Consider the following 7189-nt stretch of genomic DNA (forward strand, 5'->3'; position numbering starts at 1 on the left):
CTCGGTGAGCGCCTCGACTGCGAATGCAGCTAGAAACCGATACGCAGGCCACAGGGAATCGTTCGTTTACACCTCCTGAAAGATTAAGGTACCATGGCATTAGACATACAATTATTATCAGATGCAGACCGACGCGGCGCCCAAACGAGACGCCGCTGACGCTTGATAAGGCCGTTCAATTACAGGGTCTCGGGAGAAGTACGAAACTCTAAGGAAAGCCCATATATGAATTGTTGAGAGTGAGAAAATACACCGAACTTCGAATAAACCACATAACATATGATACCAACAAGATAGATCATGGATATCACGTTAGCATGTCTAAAGACTAGTTAGCGCAGCTAGATATGGGTTCGTAAAATGGCCGTCAGTTAGTTGATGGAGAGATACTTAATACTAAGTTGTGACTGATATATGATAGAGAGAGGGCGCATTTATTGATATTCAATGTTCTTTACCGGACACCGATGAGGGTTGTATGAAAAAAGTACAGAGAACGATGTGTTTTATTGGTGTGGAAGTCGTAGCGTGTGTGGTATCAGTAGTTTTCCATGCTACTTGCATGTTAGTTTTCATTTCATGTTGGTGTTAGTATTTTATATATATCATTTTTAAGTAGTGTTGTCTTTTTTCTAAGAGTGTATAGTAGGGCTAGGGCTGGGGATAAGGGGGCTAACGTCAGGCTAAAGTAAAGGGCTGAAGCTGGGGGCTGGGATTGGTCTTCCAGTCCGCCTGCTGGACCACACAGGTACTAATACGCTATAGGTACTACAGTTACAGGTAAACAGTTAAGTAAACAGTTACAGTTTACAGTTACAGGTACTACAGTTACAGGTACTACAGGTACTACAGTACTTACAGGTACTACAGCTACAGGTACTACAGCTACTACAGCTACAGGTACTAAGTTACTACAGTTACTACACGTACAGGTACTAAGTTACAGTTACTACAGCTACAGATACTACAGTTACAGTTACTACAGTTACTACAGTTACTACAGTTTCGGTACTACGTTACAGGTACTACATTACTACAGTTACAGGTACTACAGTTACAGATTACTACAGTTTCAGGTACTACAGTTACAGCTACTTACAGTACAGTTACTACAGTTTCAGGTACTACAGTTTCAGGTGCTAACAGTACATTACTACAGTTACAGGTACTACAGTTACAGGTCTAACAGTTAACAGGTATATGGCTACATGTACTACAATTACTACAGTTACAGGTACTACAGTTACAGGTACTACGAGCACAGGTACATAGTTACAGTTACTACAGTTACAGGTGCTACAGCTACAGGTACTACAATTACTACAGTTACAGGTACTACAGTTACAGGTATACAGTTACAGTACTACAGCTACAGGTACTACAGTTACATGGTACTACAGTACTGGGTTCTACAGTTACAGGTACTACAGTTACAGGTACTTACAATAAACTTACAGTTACAGGTACTACAGTTCAGGTCTACAGTTACAGGTACTACAGTTACAGGTACTACAGTTAACAATTACTACAGTTACAGGTTACTAGGTTACTACAGCTACAGGTACTACAGTTAGCTACAGCTAGCAGGTACTCAGTTACAGTTACTAAAGCTACACGGTACTGCAGTTACAGTTTACTACCGTTACAGGTAACTACAGTTAATGTACTACAGTTACTACAGTTACTTACAGTTACAGGTATACTACTAAGTTACAGGTACTACAGTTATGACAGGCATACAGTTAGGTACTACGGCTACATAGTTACTACTATAACAGTCACAGGTATACAGTTACAGGTATTCTACAGTTACAGGTACTACAGGTACTAACGTTACAGGTACTACAGCTACAGATACTACAGTTACAGTTACTACAGTTTCAGGTGCTACAGCTACAGGTACTACATTACTACGTTTAGGTACTAACGTTACAGGTACACAGTTACAGGTGCTACAGTTACAGGTACTACGGCTACAGGTAGTACAGGTACTACAGTTACAGGTATTCAGCTATGTGTACTGCAGTTACGGGTACTACAGCTACAGGTACTACAGCTACAGGTACTACAGTTACAGGTACTACAGCTATGTGTACTGGTTTAGGGTACTAACAGGCTACACAGGTACTACAGCTACAAGGTACTTAACGATACAGGTATCTTACAGTTACAGGTACTAACAGCTAAAGGGTACTTACAGATAACAGGTACTAAGTTACAGGTACTACAGCTATGGGTATCTACAGTTACAGGTACTACAGCTATGGGTACTCAGTCAGGTACTGCAGTTACTTACAGTTACAGGTACTACAGTTACAGGTACTACAGTCTACTGGGTACCAGCTTTTTAGGCGGTACTCGACAGTTACAGGTATTACAGCTATGGTTACAGTTACAGGTACTACAGCTAGGGTACTACAGTACAGGTACTATAGTTACAGGTACTACAGCTATGGTACAATACAGCTAAGGGTACTAAGCTACAGGTACTACAGTTTACAGGTACTACAGTTACGGTACTACAGCTATGTGTAAATAAGCTACAGTTACAGAGTATACTACAGACAGTAGCTAAGGATGACTTACAGTTACAGGTAATACAGTTACAGTTACTTCACGGAGGTACACAGCTACAGGTACTACAGCTAGTGTGTACCTAGACGTTCGGGTACCTACCAGCTACAGGTACTACAGCTACAGGTACTCACTAGCAGGTACTACAGCTATGTGCTGCAGCCAGTTACAGGTATACAAGCTAAAGGTACTACAGTTACGGTACTAAGTTACAGGTACTACAGCTACAAGGTACTAAGCATGTCTATGATGCTATACTACAATTTAAGGTACTACAGCTAAAGGTACTACAGTTACAGGTATACAGCTACAGGTACTCACAGCTACAGGTACTACGCTATGTGACTTGCAGTTACGGGTACTACAGCTACAGGTACTACAGCTACAGGTACTACGACTATGTGTACTACAGTTACGGGTACTACAGTTACAGGCACTACAGCTACAAGAGAGAGGATGAGGAGTGGCTGTTTTCTAAGAGGTTATGTAATTATAATCTTGTTGCCCTGGTTTTGACACAGTTGTGCTGTTAAGTCATGTCACTGTACATACAGTATGTTTATTAAAGCATAATGTAGGTATAAGACCTTACATACCACAAGGTAAGTAGGACAAGTACTGTAGTCAGACGGGCGGGCGACAGGTTTATGGCAGAAACAGGTGAGTGAAACGCACAAATGCAAAGAGTGCATAACACACACACACACACAACCACACACACACCACCACACACACACACAACACACAACACCACACAACACACAGCACACACACAGCACACACGCACACACACACACACACACAGCTCTGAAGCACGAGGCAGGTCATTGCTCCCCTGCCTGTCATATCTCTGGGGCATGATTCACTCCCCTGCCCTTCCAGAACCTCTCACCATTTGGGGCGTGGGGTAGTGCCGACACATTGCCCACCACCAGCTGCCAGTCACCAGGCCCAGCTGGCACGACCATCATCATCACCATCATCGTCTTTATCATCATCATCATCATCATCATCGTCTTTATCATCATCACCATCGTCTTCATCGTCATCATCACCATCATCATCATTGTCTTTGTCATCATCATCACCATCATCATCACCACCATCATCACCATCGTCTTCATCATCATCACCACCATCACCATCGTCTATCAGCATCATCAACCAACATCATAATCATCATCATCATCACCACCACCATCATCATCATCACCTCCATCATCGCCATCATCATCACCATCATCATCACCAGCGTCTTTATCATCATCATCATCATCATCACCATCATCATTATCATCACCATCGTCTTCATCATCATCATCACCTCGTCTTTATCATCGCCACCATCATCACCATCATTATCATCATCATCGCCATCATCATCACCATCATCGTCTTCATCATCATCATCATCACCATCATCATCAGCATCGCCATTTACCATCATCTTTATCATCATCATCGTCTTTATCATCATCATCCGCATCTTCACCAACAATGGTCCAATGATAATATGATGATACAATATCATTGGTTACTTGGAAATCACTACATCGTCTATGCATGTACGTGCGTACTTGCTTGCTTGTGTGTGTGAGACGTGCCTGTGTTTATGACGTCTATCACAGGGAGAGGATGAGGCAGGTAAGAGGAGATGTCTGGCCAGGGTGCCTGTGATGCACAAGGGAGTCAGTCCACTGTCATATCTGCTGAGACTCAGGATTGTGTGTGTGTGTGCATGCGTATGTTCTGCTGTAACCCTGCTGGTGGTTGCCCTTCTGCTGGCTCAGCGCTAAATGTCAAGGCAAGGAAGGATGACACACACACAAATGCTACAAAACCTAACCTGGCAGACACACAAACACACTGTTTTTAGGTTACCGAAGCATAAGTAGAGTGCACACACACAAACACACACACACACAGAAATTCTTTCTCCCTCTGAAGCCATAGAAATGAAAGTGTCTCACACGTCAAAGCACCTGTGTGCGTTTGAGTCTTTTCCATCACGGAAGCATCAGACTCAGTCCTATTCATGAATGAATGGCCTTTAAATATGTCTCAATACCAGCAGCAAGATTACATTGACACAAATAGCTTATGACGTCGCCAAAGGGAACTAATGCATCAGAGAAAGCACAGATTATTAAGAGACCCAGTGCAGTCAAAAATGTGATTGTCCTACACAACATGGCCAACAGTAGGTGGTCACCCTTCAAATKAGTGGATTCGGCTATTTCAGCCACACCCGTTGCTGACAGGTCTATAAAACCGAGCACACAGCCATGCAATCGCCATAGACAAACATTGGCACTAGAATGGCCCATACTGAAGTGCTCAGTGACTTTCAAAGTGGCACCGTCATAGGATGCCAACTCAGTTCGTCAAATCTCAGCCCTGCTAGAGCTGCCCCGGTCAACTGTAAGTGTTGTTATTGTGAAGTGGAAAGTCGAGGAGCAACAACGGCTCAGCCGCAAAGTGGTAGGACACACAAGCTCACAGAACGGGACTGCTGAGTGCTGAAGCGCATAAAAATCGCCAGTCCTCGGTTGCAACACTGACTACCGAGTTCCAAACTACCTCCGGAAGCAACGTCAGCACAAGAACTGTTCATCTGGAGATTCATTAACTGTATTTCCATGGCCGAGCAGCTGCACACAAGCCTAAGATCGCCCAATGCCAAGCATTGGCTGGAGTGGTGTAAAGCTCGCCACCATTGGCCTCTGGAGCAGTGGAAACACGTTCTCTAGAGTGATGAATCACACTTCACCATCTGGCAGTCCAAAGGACAAATCTGGGTTTGGCAGATGCTAGGAGAACACTACCTGCCCGAATGCATTGTGCCAACTGTAAAGTTTGGTGGAGGAGGAATAACGGTCTGGGGCTGTTTTTCATGGTTCGGGCTAGGCCCCTTAGTTCCAGTGAAGGGAAATCTTAATTCTACAGCATRCAATGACATTCTAGACGATTCTGTGCTTCCAACTTTGTGGCAACAGTTTGGGGAAGGCCCTTTCCTGTTTCAGCATGACAATCCCCCAGTGCACAAATCAAGGTCCATACAGAAATGTTTTGTCGAGATCGGTGTGGGAGTCCTTAACTGGCCTGCACAGAGCCCTGTCCTCAGCCCCATCGGACACCTTTGGGATGAATTGGAACGCCGACTGTGAGCCAGGCCTAATCGCTCAACATCAGTGCCCGACCTCACTAATACTCGTGTGGCTGAATGGAAGCAAGTCCCCACAGCAATGTTCCAACATCTAGTGGAAAGCCGAAAGCCTTCCCAGAAGAGTGGAGGTTGTTATAGCAGCAAAGGGGGACCAACTCCATATTAATGCCCAAGATTTTGGAATAAAATGTTCGATGAGCAGGTGTCCACAGACACTACATGGCCAAAATTATGTTTTATATACAGTACCAGTCAAAAGTTTGGACACACATAATCATTCAAGGGATTTTCTTTATTTTTGCATATTTTCTATATTGTAGAATAATAGTGAAGGCATCAAAACTATGAAATAACACATATGGAATCATGTATGGAATCATGTAGTAACCAAAAAAGTGTTAAACAAATCAAAATATATTTTAGATTTTAGATTCTTCAAAGTAGCCACCCTTTGCCTTGATGGCAGCTTTGCACACACTTGGCATTCTCTCCACCATTTGCACCTGGAATGCTTTTCCAACAGTCTTGAAGGAGTTCCCACATGTGCTAAGCACTTGTTGGCTGCTTTTCCTTCACTCTGCGGTACAACTCATCCCAAACCATCTCATTTGGGTTGAGGTCGGGGGATTGTGGAGGCCAGGTCATCTGATGCAGCACTCCATCACTCTCCTTCTCGTCAAATAGCCCTTACACAACCTGGCAGTGTGTTGGGTCATTGTCCATTATAGTCCCGTTAAGCGCAAACCAGATGGAATGGCGTATTTCTGCAGAATACTGTGGTAGCCATGCTGGTTAAGTGTGCCTTGAATTCTAAATAAATCACTGACAGTGTCACCAGCAGAGCACCACCACACCATCACACCTCCTCCTCCATGCTTCACGGTGGGAACCACACATGTGGATATCATCTGTTCACCTACTTTGTGTCTCAGAAAGACACAAAGGTTTTATGGGACAAGGATAGGATAAAGTAATCCTTCTGACCCCCCCCCCCCCCCCCCCCCCTTAAAAGATTTAGATGCACTATTGTAAAGTGGCTTTTCCACTGGATGTCATAAGGTGAATGCACCAATTGTAAGTCGCTCTGGATAAGAGCGTCTGCTAAATGACTTAAAATGTAAATGTAAATGGACAATGTTAGTTTTCACCGGGCTGTTCTGGTCCAAAACTGTTTGCCACCCATCCACAATTTTGTAGTTTTGTACCTACCCCCATATTCACCTTTTCTAAATCCCATAGAGGAATTCTTCTCAGCCTGGCGCTGGAAAGTGTATGATCGCCAACCCTATGCCCGCATGCCGCTTCTCCAGGCAATGGAGGACGCATGTGGGGACATAGAGGTTGCCTCTGTCCAAGGTTGGATACGCCATGCTAGGAGATACTTCCCTCGGTGTTTGGCAAGAGAAAACGTATCTTTTGATGTGTGGACGAAGTATTGTGGCCAGACCC

The 7189-nt window shown here is 44.1% G+C and overlaps 1 protein-coding gene across 1 annotated transcript in view; it reads left to right on the top strand.

Annotated features, from left to right (window-relative positions):
* limk1a (LIM domain kinase 1a) overlaps positions 1-6278 on the top strand; it is a 526526-nt gene extending 520248 nt beyond the window's left edge. Inside the window, exon 17 of the transcript XR_011474875.1 lies at positions 6171-6278. The gene's annotated coding sequence lies outside the window, so the exon portion shown is untranslated. The remainder of the gene's footprint in view (positions 1-6170) is intronic.
* Positions 6279-7189: the final 911 nt, after the last annotated feature.

Source organism: Salvelinus sp. IW2-2015, linkage group LG4p, assembly GCF_002910315.2.
Source record: "Salvelinus sp. IW2-2015 linkage group LG4p, ASM291031v2, whole genome shotgun sequence".
In the NCBI taxonomy this organism is placed as follows: domain Eukaryota; kingdom Metazoa; phylum Chordata; class Actinopteri; order Salmoniformes; family Salmonidae; genus Salvelinus; species Salvelinus sp. IW2-2015.